Source organism: Bombina bombina, chromosome 12, assembly GCF_027579735.1.
Source record: "Bombina bombina isolate aBomBom1 chromosome 12, aBomBom1.pri, whole genome shotgun sequence".
Lineage (NCBI taxonomy): Eukaryota > Metazoa > Chordata > Amphibia > Anura > Bombinatoridae > Bombina > Bombina bombina.
Genome location: NC_069510.1, coordinates 85873740 through 85891839, shown reverse-complemented (window position 1 = coordinate 85891839; position 18100 = coordinate 85873740). Strand labels below are relative to the sequence as shown.

At 28.3% G+C, this 18100-nt stretch overlaps 1 long non-coding RNA gene across 1 annotated transcript; it reads left to right on the top strand.

The window, feature by feature from the left end:
- The first annotated feature begins 14718 nt into the window (after nt 1–14718).
- Nucleotides 14719–15989, top strand: LOC128643077 (uncharacterized). The gene is made up of 3 exons (XR_008399769.1): nt 14719–14918; nt 15061–15162; nt 15937–15989. It is a non-coding gene; the product is annotated as an uncharacterized LOC128643077 (long non-coding RNA).
- Nucleotides 15990–18100: the final 2111 nt, after the last annotated feature.

The following is an 18100-nucleotide window of genomic DNA, read 5'->3' as shown; positions in this document are numbered from 1 at the left end:
GTAAACACTGCTGCTGTTGGTGGGAGGAGCTAGAGCACAGTCGGGTTAGAGGGATAGTGAGATTATCTAGTAATGGGCAGTAACACTTCCTACAATACACTACATGCAAGCCTTTCAGCTTACATTTCTGTGTGGCTTGCTCTGGGGTTACGTAGCTCCGCTCAGCAGAAATAGGACTTTTGGACCTTAAGCCCTTCATTGGTTTTAATTTGCTTTCATTAACCAATTAGGTGTATAGATTATATACAAATAAATACAGTGTGTCTGTGTATAATTAGGTGTATAGATTATATATATATATATATATATATATATATATATATATATATAAATACAGTGTGTGTGTGTAATTAGGTGTATAGATTATATATATATATATATATATATAAATACAGTGTGGGTGTGTATAATTAGGTGTATAGATTACATACATATAAATACAGTGTGTGTGTGTGTGTGTATATAATTAGGTGTATAGATAACATACATATAAATACAGTGTGTGTGTGTATAATTAGGTGTATAGATTAAATACATATAAATACAGTGTGTGTGTATATAATAAGGTGTATAGATTATATACATATAAATACAGTGTGTGTGTGTATATAATTAGGTGTATAGATTACATACATATAAATACAGTGTGTGTGTGTATAATTAGGTGTATAGATTACATACATATAAATACAGTGTGTGTGTGTGTATAATTAGGTGTATAGATTACATACATATAAATACAGTGTGTGTGTGTGTGTGTATAATTAGGTGTATAGATTATATATATATATAAATACAGTGTGTGTGTGTGTGTGTGTAATTAGGTGTATAGATTATATATATATATATATAAATAAAGTGTGGGTGTGTATAATTAGGTGTATAGATTACATACATATAAATACAGTGTGTGTGTGTGTATAATTAGGTGTATAGATTACATACATATAAATACAGTGTGTGTGTATATAATTAGGTGTATAGATTACATACATATAAATACAGTGTGTGTGTATATAATTAGGTGTATAGATTATATATATATATAAATACAATGTGGGTGTGTATAATTAGGTGTATAGATTACCTACATATAAATACAGTGTGTGTGTGTGTATAATTAGGTGTATAGATTATATACAAATAAATACAGTGTGTGTGTGTAATTAGGTGTATAGATTACATGCATATAAATACAGTGTGGGTGTGTATAATTAGGTGTATAGATTATATACATATAAATACAGTGTGTGTGTGTGTATAATTAGGTGTATAGATTACATACATATAAATACAGTGTGTGTGTGTGTGTGTGTGTGTAATTAGGTGTATAGATTATATATATATATATAAATACAGTGTGTGTGTGTGTGTAATTAGGTGTATAGATTATATATATATAAATACAGTGTGTGTGTGTAATTAGGTGTATAGATTACATATATATAAATACAGTGTGTGTGTGTGTGTGTGTGTGTAATTAGGTGTATAGATTATATACATATAAATACAGTGTGTGTGTGTGTGTGTGTAATTAGGTGTATAGATTATATACATATAAATACAGTGTGGGTGTGTATAATTAGGTGTATAGATTATATACATATAAATACAGTGTGGGTGTGTATAATTAGATGTATAGATTACATATATATAAATACAGTGTGGGTGTGTATAATTAGGTGTATAGATTATATACATATAAATACAGTGTGGGTGTGTATAATTAGGTGTATAGATTATATACATATAAATACAGTGTGGGTGTGTATAATTAGGTGTATAGATTATATACATATAAATACAGTGTGGGTGTGTATAATTAGGTGTATAGATTATATACATATAAATACAGTGTGGGTGTGTATAATTAGGTGTATAGATTATATACATATAAATACAGTGTGTTTGTGTGTAATTAGGTGTATAGATTATATACAAATAAATACAGTGTGTGTGTATAATTAGGTGTATAGATTACATACATATAAATACAGTGTGTGTGTGTATAATTAGGTGTATAGATTACATACATATAAATACAGTGTGTGTGTGTATAATTAGGTGTATAGATTACATACATATAAATACAGTGTGTGTGTGTATAATTAGGTGTTTAGATTATATACTGAACATATAAATACAGTGTGTCTGTTTGTATAATTAGGTGTATAGATTATATACATATAAATACAGTGTGTGTGTGTGTGTGTATAATTTGGTGTATATTACATACATATAAATACAGTGTGTGTGTGTGTGTGTAATTAGGTGTATAGATTACATAAATATAAATACAGTGTGTGTGTGTGTGTGTGTATAATTAGGTGTATAGATTACATACATATAAATACAGTGTGTGTGTGTGTGTGTGTGTGTGTGTGTAATTAGGTGTATAGATTACATAAATATAAATACAGTGTGTGTGTGTGTGTGTGTATAATTAGGTGTATAGATTACATACATATAAATACAGTGTGTGTGTGTATAATTAGGTGTATAGATTACATACATATAAATACAGTGTGTGTGTGTGTGTGTATAATTAGGTGTATAGATTATATACAAATAAATACAGTATGGGTGTGTATAATTAGGTGTATAGATTATATACATATAAATACAGTGTGTGTGTGTGTGTGTATAATTAGGTGTATAGATTACATACATATAAATACAGTGTGTGTGTGTGTGTGTGTGTGTAATTAGGTGTATAGATTATATATATATATAAATACAGTGTGTGTGTGTGTAATTAGGTGTATAGATTAGATATATATAAATACAGTGTGTGTGTGTGTAATTAGGTGTATAGATTATATACATATAAATACAGTGTGTGTGTGTGTGCAATTAGGTGTATAGATTATATACATATAAATACAGTGTGTGTGTGTAATTAGGTGTATAGATTATATACATATAAATACAGTGTGGGTGTGTATAATTAGGTAGATGTATAGATTACATATATATAAATACAGTGTGGGTGTGTATAATTAGGTGTATAGATTATATACATATAAATACAGTGTGGGTGTGTATAATTAGGTGTATAGATTATATACATATAAATACAGTGTGGGTGTGTATAATTAGGTGTATAGATTATATACATATAAATACAGTGTGGGTGTGTATAATTAGGTGTATAGATTATATACATATAAATACAGTGTGGGTGTGTATAATTAGGTGTATAGATTATATACATATAAATACAGTGTGTGTGTGTGTAATTAGGTGTATAGATTATATACAAATAAATACAGTGTGTGTGTGTATAATTAGGTGTATAGATTACATACATATAAATACAGTGTGTGTGTGTATAATTAGGTGTATAGATTACATACATATAAATACAGTGTGTGTGTGTATAATTAGGTGTATAGATTACATACATATAAATACAGTGTGTGTGTGTATAATTAGGTGTTTAGATTATATACTGCAGTGTTTTTCAACCAGTGTGCCGTGGCACACTAGTGTGCCGTGAGAGATCCTCAGGTGTGCCACGGCAGACTGACAACAGTGTGACATATTTTTACAACTTTGCTTGTTTTTTACTCCCAGTGCAGGGGTAGTTTGTAGGAGGCATGGCATAACAGCACAATACATACAGTATGTGTGTTTGTGTGTATGTGTATATATATATGCTGTATTAGGCTACAATGTGTGATTTTTTTTTTTTTAATTTTGGGATGGTGGTGTGCCACAGGATTTTTTAATGTAAAAAAGTGTGCCACGGCAAAAAAAGGTTAAAAATCACTGATATACTGTACATATAAATACAGTGTGTCTGTGTGTATAATTAGGTGTATAGATTATATACATATAAATACAGTGTGTGTGTGTGTGTGTATAATTTGGTGTATATATTACATACATATAAATACAGTGTGTGTGTGTGTAATTTGGTGTATAGATTACATAAATATAAATACAGTGTGTGTGTATAATTAGGTGTATAGATTACATACATATAAATACAGTGTGTGTGTGTATAATTAGGTGTATATATTACATACATATAAATACAGTGTGTGTGTGTGTATAATTAGGTGTATAGATTATATACATATAAATACAGTGTGTGTGTGTGTGTAATTAGGTGTATAGATTACATACATATAAATGCAGTGTGTGTGTGTATATAATTAGGTGTATAGATTACATACATATAAATACAGTGTGTGTGTGTATAATTAGGTGTATAGATTACATACATATAAATACAGTGTGTGTGTGTGTATAATTAGGTGTATAGATTACATACATATAAATACAGTGTGTGTGTGTGTGTGTGTGTGTATAATTAGGTGTATAGATTATATATATATAAATACAGTGTGTGTGTGTGTGTGTGTGTAATTAGGTGTATAGATTATATATATATATATATATATATAAATAAAGTGTGGGTGTGTATAATTAGGTGTATAGATTACATACATATAAATACAGTGTGTGTGTGTGTATAATTAGGTGTATAGATTACATACATATAAATACAGTGTGTGTGTGTATAATTAGGTGTATAGATTACATACATATAAATACAGTGTGTGTGTATATAATTAGGTGTATAGATTATATATATATATAAATACAATGTGGGTGTGTATAATTAGGTGTATAGATTACATACATATAAATACAGTGTGTGTGTGTGTATAATTAGGTGTATAGATTATATACAAATAAATACAGTGTGTGTGTGTAATTAGGTGTATAGATTACATGCATATAAATACAGTGTGGGTGTGTATAATTAGGTGTATAGATTATATACATATAAATACAGTGTGTGTGTGTGTATAATTAGGTGTATAGATTACATACATATAAATACAGTGTGTGTGTGTGTGTGTGTGTGTGTGTGTGTGTAATTAGGTGTATAGATTATATATATATAAATACAGTGTGTGTGTGTGTGTAATTAGGTGTATAGATTATATATATATATATATATAAATACAGTGTGTGTGTGTAATTAGGTGTATAGATTACATATATATAAATACAGTGTGTGTGTGTGTGTGTGTGTAATTAGGTGTATAGATTATATACATATAAATACAGTGTGTGTGTGTGTGTGTGTAATTAGGTGTATAGATTATATACATATAAATACAGTGTGTGTGTATAATTAGGTGTATAGATTATATACATATAAATACAGTGTGGGTGTGTATAATTAGGTGTATAGATTATATACATATAAATACAGTGTGGGTGTGTAAAATTAGATGTATAGATTACATATATATAAATACAGTGTGGGTGTGTATAATTAGGTGTATAGATTATATACATATAAATACAGTGTGGGTGTGTATAATTAGGTGTATAGATTATATACATATAAATACAGTGTGGGTGTGTATAATTAGGTGTATAGATTATATACATATAAATACAGTGTGGGTGTGTATAATTAGGTGTATAGATTATATACATATAAATACAGTGTGGGTGTGTATAATTAGGTGTATAGATTATATATATATATAAATACAGTGTGTTTGTGTGTAATTAGGTGTATAGATTATATACAAATAAATACAGTGTGTGTGTGTATAATTAGGTGTATAGATTACATACATATAAATACAGTGTGTGTGTGTATAATTAGGTGTATAGATTACATACATATAAATACAGTCTGTGTGTGTATAATTAGGTGTATAGATTACATACATATAAATACAGTGTGTGTGTGTATAATTAGGTGTTTAGATTATATACTGTACATATAAATACAGTGTGTCTGTGTGTATAATTAGGTGTATAGATGATATACATATAAATACAGTGTGTGTGTGTGTATAATTTGGTGTATATATTACATACATATAAATACAGTGTGTGTGTGTGTAATTAGGTGTATAGATTACATAAATATAAATACAGTGTGTGTGTGTGTGTGTGTGTGTGTATAATTAGGTGTATAGATTACATACATATAAATACAGTGTGTGTGTGTATAATTAGGTGTATAGATTACATACATATAAATACAGTGTGTGTGTGTGTGTGTAATTAGGTGTATAGATTATATACAAATAAATACAGTGTGGGTGTGTATAATTAGGTGTATAGATTATATACATATAAATACAGTGTGTGTGTGTGTGTGTATAATTAGGTGTATAGATTACATACATATAAATACAGTGTGTGTGTGTGTGTGTGTAATTAGGTGTATAGATTATATATATATAAATACAGTGTGTGTGTGTGTGTAATTAGGTGTATAGATTACATATATATAAATACAGTGTGTGTGTGTAATTAGGTGTATAGATTATATACATATAAATACAGTGTGTGTGTGTGTGTGTGTAATTAGGTGTATAGATTATATACATATAAATACAGTGTGTGTGTGTAATTAGGTGTATAGATTATATACATATAAATACAGTGTGGGTGTGTATAATTAGGTAGATGTATAGATTACATATATATAAATACAGTGTGGGTGTGTATAATTAGGTGTATAGATTATATACATATAAATACAGTGTGGGTGTGTATAATTAGGTGTATAGATTATATACATATAAATACAGTGTGGGTGTGTATAATTAGGTGTATAGATTATATACATATAAATACAGTGTGGGTGTGTATAATTAGGTGTATAGATTATATACATATAAATACAGTGTGGGTGTGTATAATTAGGTGTATAGATTATATACATATAAATACAGTGTGTGTGTGTAATTAGGTGTATAGATTATATACAAATAAATACAGTGTGTGTGTGTATAATTAGGTGTATAGATTACATACATATAAATACAGTGTGTGTGTGTATAATTAGGTGTATAGATTACATACATATAAATACAGTGTGTGTGTGTATAATTAGGTGTATAGATTACATACATATAAATACAGTGTGTGTGTGTATAATTAGGTGTTTAGATTATATACTGCAGTGTTTTTCAACCAGTGTGCCGTGGCACACTAGTGTGCCGTGAGAGATCCTCAGGTGTGCCACGGCAGACTGACAACAGTGTGACATATTTTTACAACTTTGCTTGTTTTTTACTCCCAGTGCAGGGGTAGTTTGTAGGAGGCATGGCATAACAGCACAATACATACAGTATGTGTGTTTGTGTGTATGTGTATATATATATGCTGTATTAGGCTACAATGTGTGATTTTTTTTTTTTTTAATTTTGGGATGGTGGTGTGCCACAGGATTTTTTAATGTAAAAAAGTGTGCCACGGCAAAAAAAGGTTAAAAATCACTGATATACTGTACATATAAATACAGTGTGTCTGTGTGTATAATTAGGTGTATAGATTATATACATATAAATACAGTGTGTGTGTGTGTGTGTGTATAATTTGGTGTATATATTACATACATATAAATACAGTGTGTGTGTGTGTAATTTGGTGTATAGATTACATAAATATAAATACAGTGTGTGTGTATAATTAGGTGTATAGATTACATACATATAAATACAGTGTGTGTGTGTATAATTAGGTGTATATATTACATACATATAAATACAGTGTGTGTGTGTGTATAATTAGGTGTATAGATTATATACATATAAATACAGTGTGTGTGTGTGTGTAATTAGGTGTATAGATTACATACATATAAATGCAGTGTGTGTGTGTATATAATTAGGTGTATAGATTACATACATATAAATACAGTGTGTGTGTGTATAATTAGGTGTATAGATTACATACATATAAATACAGTGTGTGTGTGTGTATAATTAGGTGTATAGATTACATACATATAAATACAGTGTGTGTGTGTGTGTGTGTGTGTGTGTATAATTAGGTGTATAGATTATATATATATAAATACAGTGTGTGTGTGTGTGTGTGTGTGTAATTAGGTGTATAGATTATATATATATATATATATATATATATATATATATAAATAAAGTGTGGGTGTGTATAATTAGGTGTATAGATTACATACATATAAATACAGTGTGTGTGTGTGTATAATTAGGTGTATAGATTACATACATATAAATACAGTGTGTGTGTGTATAATTAGGTGTATAGATTACATACATATAAATACAGTGTGTGTGTATATAATTAGGTGTATAGATTATATATATATATAAATACAATGTGGGTGTGTATAATTAGGTGTATAGATTACATACATATAAATACAGTGTGTGTGTGTGTATAATTAGGTGTATAGATTATATACAAATAAATACAGTGTGTGTGTGTAATTAGGTGTATAGATTACATGCATATAAATACAGTGTGGGTGTGTATAATTAGGTGTATAGATTATATACATATAAATACAGTGTGTGTGTGTGTATAATTAGGTGTATAGATTACATACATATAAATACAGTGTGTGTGTGTGTGTGTGTGTGTGTGTGTGTGTGTGTGTGTGTAATTAGGTGTATAGATTATATATATATAAATACAGTGTGTGTGTGTGTGTAATTAGGTGTATAGATTATATATATATATATATATATATAAATACAGTGTGTGTGTGTAATTAGGTGTATAGATTACATATATATAAATACAGTGTGTGTGTGTGTGTGTGTAATTAGGTGTATAGATTATATACATATAAATACAGTGTGTGTGTGTGTGTGTGTGTGTAATTAGGTGTATAGATTACATATATATAAATACAGTGTGGGTGTGTATAATTAGGTGTATAGATTATATACATATAAATACAGTGTGGGTGTGTATAATTAGGTGTATAGATTATATACATATAAATACAGTGTGGGTGTGTAAAATTAGATGTATAGATTACATATATATAAATACAGTGTGGGTGTGTATAATTAGGTGTATAGATTATATACATATAAATACAGTGTGGGTGTGTATAATTAGGTGTATAGATTATATACATATAAATACAGTGTGGGTGTGTATAATTAGGTGTATAGATTATATACATATAAATACAGTGTGTGTGTGTAATTAGGTGTATAGATTATATATATATATATATATAAATACAGTGTGTGTGTGTAATTAGGTGTATAGATTACATATATATAAATACAGTGTGTGTGTGTGTGTGTGTGTAATTAGGTGTATAGATTATATACATATAAATACAGTGTGTGTGTGTGTGTGTGTAATTAGGTGTATAGATTATATACATATAAATACAGTGTGTGTGTATAATTAGGTGTATAGATTATATACATATAAATACAGTGTGGGTGTGTATAATTAGGTGTATAGATTATATACATATAAATACAGTGTGGGTGTGTAAAATTAGATGTATAGATTACATATATATAAATACAGTGTGGGTGTGTATAATTAGGTGTATAGATTATATACATATAAATACAGTGTGGGTGTGTATAATTAGGTGTATAGATTATATACATATAAATACAGTGTGGGTGTGTATAATTAGGTGTATAGATTATATACATATAAATACAGTGTGGGTGTGTATAATTAGGTGTATAGATTATATACATATAAATACAGTGTGGGTGTGTATAATTAGGTGTATAGATTATATATATATATAAATACAGTGTGTTTGTGTGTAATTAGGTGTATAGATTATATACAAATAAATACAGTGTGTGTGTGTATAATTAGGTGTATAGATTACATACATATAAATACAGTGTGTGTGTGTATAATTAGGTGTATAGATTACATACATATAAATACAGTCTGTGTGTGTATAATTAGGTGTATAGATTACATACATATAAATACAGTGTGTGTGTGTATAATTAGGTGTTTAGATTATATACTGTACATATAAATACAGTGTGTCTGTGTGTATAATTAGGTGTATAGATGATATACATATAAATACAGTGTGTGTGTGTGTATAATTTGGTGTATATATTACATACATATAAATACAGTGTGTGTGTGTGTGTAATTAGGTGTATAGATTACATAAATATAAATACAGTGTGTGTGTGTGTGTGTGTGTGTGTATAATTAGGTGTATAGATTACATACATATAAATACAGTGTGTGTGTGTATAATTAGGTGTATAGATTACATACATATAAATACAGTGTGTGTGTGTGTGTGTAATTAGGTGTATAGATTATATACAAATAAATACAGTGTGGGTGTGTATAATTAGGTGTATAGATTATATACATATAAATACAGTGTGTGTGTGTGTGTGTATAATTAGGTGTATAGATTACATACATATAAATACAGTGTGTGTGTGTGTGTGTGTAATTAGGTGTATAGATTATATATATATAAATACAGTGTGTGTGTGTGTGTAATTAGGTGTATAGATTACATATATATAAATACAGTGTGTGTGTGTAATTAGGTGTATAGATTATATACATATAAATACAGTGTGTGTGTGTGTGTGTGTAATTAGGTGTATAGATTATATACATATAAATACAGTGTGTGTGTGTAATTAGGTGTATAGATTATATACATATAAATACAGTGTGGGTGTGTATAATTAGGTAGATGTATAGATTACATATATATAAATACAGTGTGGGTGTGTATAATTAGGTGTATAGATTATATACATATAAATACAGTGTGGGTGTGTATAATTAGGTGTATAGATTATATACATATAAATACAGTGTGTGTGTGTATAATTAGGTGTATAGATTACATACATATAAATACAGTGTGGGTGTGTATAATTAGGTGTATAGATTATATACATATAAATACAGTGTGGGTGTGTATAATTAGGTGTATAGATTATATACATATAAATACAGTGTGTGTGTGTAATTAGGTGTATAGATTATATACAAATAAATACAGTGTGTGTGTGTATAATTAGGTGTATAGATTACATACATATAAATACAGTGTGTGTGTGTATAATTAGGTGTATAGATTACATACATATAAATACAGTGTGTGTGTGTATAATTAGGTGTATAGATTACATACATATAAATACAGTGTGTGTGTGTATAATTAGGTGTTTAGATTATATACTGCAGTGTTTTTCAACCAGTGTGCCGTGGCACACTAGTGTGCCGTGAGAGATCCTCAGGTGTGCCACGGCAGACTGACAACAGTGTGACATATTTTTACAACTTTGCTTGTTTTTTACTCCCAGTGCAGGGGTAGTTTGTAGGAGGCATGGCATAACAGCACAATACATACAGTATGTGTGTTTGTGTGTATGTGTATATATATATGCTGTATTAGGCTACAATGTGTGATTTTTTTTTTTTTTAATTTTGGGATGGTGGTGTGCCACAGGATTTTTTAATGTAAAAAAGTGTGCCACGGCAAAAAAAGGTTAAAAATCACTGATATACTGTACATATAAATACAGTGTGTCTGTGTGTATAATTAGGTGTATAGATTATATACATATAAATACAGTGTGTGTGTGTGTGTGTGTATAATTTGGTGTATATATTACATACATATAAATACAGTGTGTGTGTGTGTAATTTGGTGTATAGATTACATAAATATAAATACAGTGTGTGTGTATAATTAGGTGTATAGATTACATACATATAAATACAGTGTGTGTGTGTATAATTAGGTGTATATATTACATACATATAAATACAGTGTGTGTGTGTGTATAATTAGGTGTATAGATTATATACATATAAATACAGTGTGTGTGTGTGTGTAATTAGGTGTATAGATTACATACATATAAATGCAGTGTGTGTGTGTATATAATTAGGTGTATAGATTACATACATATAAATACAGTGTGTGTGTGTATAATTAGGTGTATAGATTACATACATATAAATACAGTGTGTGTGTGTGTATAATTAGGTGTATAGATTACATACATATAAATACAGTGTGTGTGTGTGTGTGTGTGTGTGTGTATAATTAGGTGTATAGATTATATATATATAAATACAGTGTGTGTGTGTGTGTGTGTGTAATTAGGTGTATAGATTATATATATATATATATATATATATATATATATATATAAATAAAGTGTGGGTGTGTATAATTAGGTGTATAGATTACATACATATAAATACAGTGTGTGTGTGTGTATAATTAGGTGTATAGATTACATACATATAAATACAGTGTGTGTGTGTATAATTAGGTGTATAGATTACATACATATAAATACAGTGTGTGTGTATATAATTAGGTGTATAGATTATATATATATATAAATACAATGTGGGTGTGTATAATTAGGTGTATAGATTACATACATATAAATACAGTGTGTGTGTGTGTATAATTAGGTGTATAGATTATATACAAATAAATACAGTGTGTGTGTGTAATTAGGTGTATAGATTACATGCATATAAATACAGTGTGGGTGTGTATAATTAGGTGTATAGATTATATACATATAAATACAGTGTGTGTGTGTGTATAATTAGGTGTATAGATTACATACATATAAATACAGTGTGTGTGTGTGTGTGTGTGTGTGTGTGTGTGTGTGTGTGTGTGTGTGTAATTAGGTGTATAGATTATATATATATAAATACAGTGTGTGTGTGTGTGTAATTAGGTGTATAGATTATATATATATATATATATATATAAATACAGTGTGTGTGTGTAATTAGGTGTATAGATTACATATATATAAATACAGTGTGTGTGTGTGTGTGTGTAATTAGGTGTATAGATTATATACATATAAATACAGTGTGTGTGTGTGTGTGTGTGTGTAATTAGGTGTATAGATTATATACATATAAATACAGTGTGTGTGTATAATTAGGTGTATAGATTATATACATATAAATACAGTGTGGGTGTGTATAATTAGGTGTATAGATTATATACATATAAATACAGTGTGGGTGTGTAAAATTAGATGTATAGATTACATATATATAAATACAGTGTGGGTGTGTATAATTAGGTGTATAGATTATATACATATAAATACAGTGTGGGTGTGTATAATTAGGTGTATAGATTATATACATATAAATACAGTGTGGGTGTGTATAATTAGGTGTATAGATTATATACATATAAATACAGTGTGGGTGTGTATAATTAGGTGTATAGATTATATACATATAAATACAGTGTGGGTGTGTATAATTAGGTGTATAGATTATATATATATATAAATACAGTGTGTTTGTGTGTAATTAGGTGTATAGATTATATACAAATAAATACAGTGTGTGTGTGTATAATTAGGTGTATAGATTACATACATATAAATACAGTGTGTGTGTGTATAATTAGGTGTATAGATTACATACATATAAATACAGTCTGTGTGTGTATAATTAGGTGTATAGATTACATACATATAAATACAGTGTGTGTGTGTATAATTAGGTGTTTAGATTATATACTGTACATATAAATACAGTGTGTCTGTGTGTATAATTAGGTGTATAGATGATATACATATAAATACAGTGTGTGTGTGTGTGTATAATTTGGTGTATATATTACATACATATAAATACAGTGTGTGTGTGTGTGTAATTAGGTGTATAGATTACATAAATATAAATACAGTGTGTGTGTGTGTGTGTGTGTGTGTGTATAATTAGGTGTATAGATTACATACATATAAATACAGTGTTTGTGTGTATAATTAGGTGTATAGATTACATACATATAAATACAGTGTGTGTGTGTATAATTAGGTGTATAGATTATATACAAATAAATACAGTGTGGGTGTGTATAATTAGGTGTATAGATTATATACATATAAATACAGTGTGTGTGTGTGTGTGTATAATTAGGTGTATAGATTACATACATATAAATACAGTGTGTGTGTGTGTGTGTGTAATTAGGTGTATAGATTATATATATATAAATACAGTGTGTGTGTGTGTAATTAGGTGTATAGATTATATATATATAAATACAGTGTGTGTGTGTAATTAGGTGTATAGATTATATACATATAAATACAGTGTGTGTGTGTGTGTGTGTAATTAGGTGTATAGATTATATACATATAAATACAGTGTGTGTGTGTAATTAGGTGTATAGATTATATACATATAAATACAGTGTGGGTGTGTATAATTAGGTAGATGTATAGATTACATATATATAAATACAGTGTGGGTGTGTATAATTAGGTGTATAGATTATATACATATAAATACAGTGTGGGTGTGTATAATTAGGTGTATAGATTATATACATATAAATACAGTGTGGGTGTGTATAATTAGGTGTATAGATTATATACATATAAATACAGTGTGGGTGTGTATAATTAGGTGTATAGATTATATACATATAAATACAGTGTGGGTGTGTATAATTAGGTGTATAGATTATATACATATAAATACAGTGTGTGTGTGTGTGTGTGTAATTAGGTGTATAGATTATATACAAATAAATACAGTGTGTGTGTGTATAATTAGGTGTATAGATTACATACATATAAATACAGTGTGTGTGTGTATAATTAGGTGTATAGATTACATACATATAAATACAGTGTGTGTGTGTATAATTAGGTGTATAGATTACATACATATAAATACAGTGTGTGTGTGTATAATTAGGTGTTTAGATTATATACTGTACATATAAATACAGTGTGTCTGTGTGTATAATTAGGTGTATAGATTATATACATATAAATACAGTGTGTGTGTGTGTGTGTGTATAATTTGGTGTATATATTACATACATATAAATACAGTGTGTGTGTGTGTAATTAGGTGTATAGATTACATAAATATAAATACAGTGTGTGTGTATAATTAGGTGTATAGATTACATACATATAAATACAGTGTGTGTGTGTATAATTAGGTGTATATATTACATACATATAAATACAGTGTGTGTGTGTGTGTATAATTAGGTGTATAGATTACATACATATAAATACAGTGTGTGTGTGTGTGTGTAATTAGGTGTATAGATTACATACATATAAATACAGTGTGTGTGTGTGTATAATTAGGTGTTTAGATTACATACATATAAATACAGTGTTTGTGTGTAATTAGGTGTATAGATTATATACATATAAATACAGTGTGGGTGTGTATAATTAGGTGTATAGATTATATACATATAAATACAGTGTGTGTGTGTATAATTAGGTGTATAGATTACATACATATAAATACAGTGTGTGTGTGTGTGTATAATTAGGTGTATAGATTACATACATATAAATACAGTGTGTGTGTGTGTATAATTAGGTGTATAGATTATATACATATAAATACAGTGTGTGTGTAATTAGGTGTATATATAATATATATATATATATATATATATATATATATATATATATAAATACAGTGTGTGTGTGTGTATAATTAGGTGTATAGATTACATACATATAAATACAGTGTGTGTGTGTATAATTAGGTGTATAGATTACATACATATAAATACAGTGTGTGTGTGTATAATTAGGTGTATAGATTATATACATATAAATACAGTGTGTGTGTGTGTATAATTAGGAGTATAGATTATATACATATAAATACAGTGTGTGTGTGTGTGTGTAATTAGGTGTATAGATTATATACATATAAATACAGTGTGTGTGTGTGTGTGTGTGTGTATAATTAGGTGTATAGATTATATACATATAAATACAGTGTGTGTGTGTGTATAATTAGGTGTATAGAATATATACATATAAATACAGTGTGTGTGTATAATTAGGTGTTTAGATTATATATATATATATATATATATATATATATATATATATATATATATATATATATATAAATACAGTGTGGGTGTGTATAATTAGGTGTATAGATTATATATATATATATAAATACAGTGTGTGTGTGTGTAATTAGGTGTATAGATTATATACATATAAATACAGTGTGTGTGTGTGTATAATTAGGTGTATAGATTATATACATATAAATACAGTGTGGGTGTATAATTAGGTGTATAGATTATATACATATAAATACAGTGTGTGCGTGTGTGTGTGTAATTAGGTGTATAGATTATATACAAATAAATACAGTGTGTGTGTGTGTGTATAATTAGGTGTATAGATTATATACATATAAATACAGTGTGTGTGTATAATTAGGTGTATAGATTATATACATATAAATACAGTGTGTGTGTGTGTGTGTATAATTAGGTGTATAGATTATATACATATAAATACAGTGTGGGTGTGTATAATTAGGTGTATAGATTATATACATATAAATACAGTGTGTGTGTGTGTGTGTGTATAATTAGGTGTATAGATTATATACATATAAATACAGTGTGGGTGTGTATAATTAGGTGTATAGATTATATACATATAAATACAGTGTGTGTGTGTGTGTGTGTGTGTGTAATTAGGTGTATAGATTATATACATATAAATACAGTGTGTGTGTGTGTGTGTGTGTAATTAGGTGTATAGATTATATACATATAAATACAGTGTGTGTGTGTATAATTAGTTGTATAGATTATATACATATAAATACAGTGTGGTTGTGTGTATAATTAGTTGTATAGATTATATACATATAAATACAGTGTGGTTGTGTGTATAATTAGTTGTATAGATTATATACATATAAATACAGTGTGGTTGTGTATAATTAGGTGTATAGATTATATACATATGAATACAGTGTGTGTGTGTGTGTGTGTATAATTAGGTGTATAGATTATATACATATGAATACAGTGTGTGTGTATAAAACAATATTAATTGTGAGGGGGAGGGCGTCTTGGTGAGTTCACACACTTTTTGGTAGGACTTGACCCCTGCATACAACTTATAATACTTTGCCTATTTCTGAAGTTTAGTACACTATCCACTTGGCTGCTATAATACTGTACTAAACTATTTTGTAGATGATCTAAATAATTTGTCATACTTTACTGCTCATATCCTAAACCAGCCATTTCCTTCTGCTGATAAATGTTATTTGTACTCTATGCTTATTTAGAAGCTGATCACAAACGCATGCTGATATAAGTCTATATTTATGTAGTCATAACAAGATTTTTTCCAGACTTTAAATGATAACGGATCCTTCTTTGGATAGAGTTAAATACCTCTGTTTATTTGTACAACTGTGCTCTATGACAAGCTATTAAAGTAATATATGCAGTAGGTCACAATATAAGGTCATACACAGTCTGTTGTTAGACTAATAAGTTATCATATATATATGTTTTCTTTGGTAGATAAATCATTTCAGTATTATACTGCGCTATAATTTACACTTGCCATCAGTTGTATTGTACTGGAAGTTTTATGCTATAGCAGAGTGTAGTAGCCCTGATCTGATGCAGCTAGGTTATATATTTCATAAAGTGGTTTCAAAGGTCCAAACCTGGCCTCTTTTACACATATAACTCTCCTCCTGATAGCTTGACTGTTCCAGAATGAAGTGTGTTTAAGAGGCATATAGAGGTGAAGGAATATTATTGGGCAGTGAAGCCTTGGAATATAATGTTAACAAACTTTACAATATTTTTATTTTGCCACCTTCCATAATGATCAAGGTTTCAATCTCAGCTTTAATATTCAGCCTCTGAAGAGTGCACTGTGCATATGTACCCAGCAATGGATGCCGTATCTCTGAGATCAGCACTGGAAGTATACACAATGTGCTGAGTTAAATAAGACAGCAGCCTTTTGTTAACACCATTCATAATACAGTTTATTAAATAGGTTTTTCAATTGCATTTCCCTTTAATGGATTTAAAAATATGTATATGTGTGTATATTGTCTAAATGTATGTATGGCAAGGTATAGTATATGCTCAGACAGCCTATTTCTGTATTATTGTAGAATATTTATAATCCATTGCAGAGTAATACTATGTAGAGTCCTAAACAATTTTGTTAAAGTGTTAACAACACCTGTTATGTGTCTAGGAATGACATTGATTTAAGCTCTTTCCATTAATAACTGCTAAACACATAAAGATCTTTTACAACTAAGGATAGTATTTACCATCAGTCCAATTATAGGGACAGTCTAGTCCAAATAAAACTTTCATTATTCAGATAGGACAAGCAATTTTAAACAACTTTCCAATTTACTTTTATCATCAAATTTGCTTTGATCTTTTGGTATTCTTTCTTGAAAGATAAACCTAGTTAGGCTCGTATGCTAATTTCTAAGCCCTTGAAGG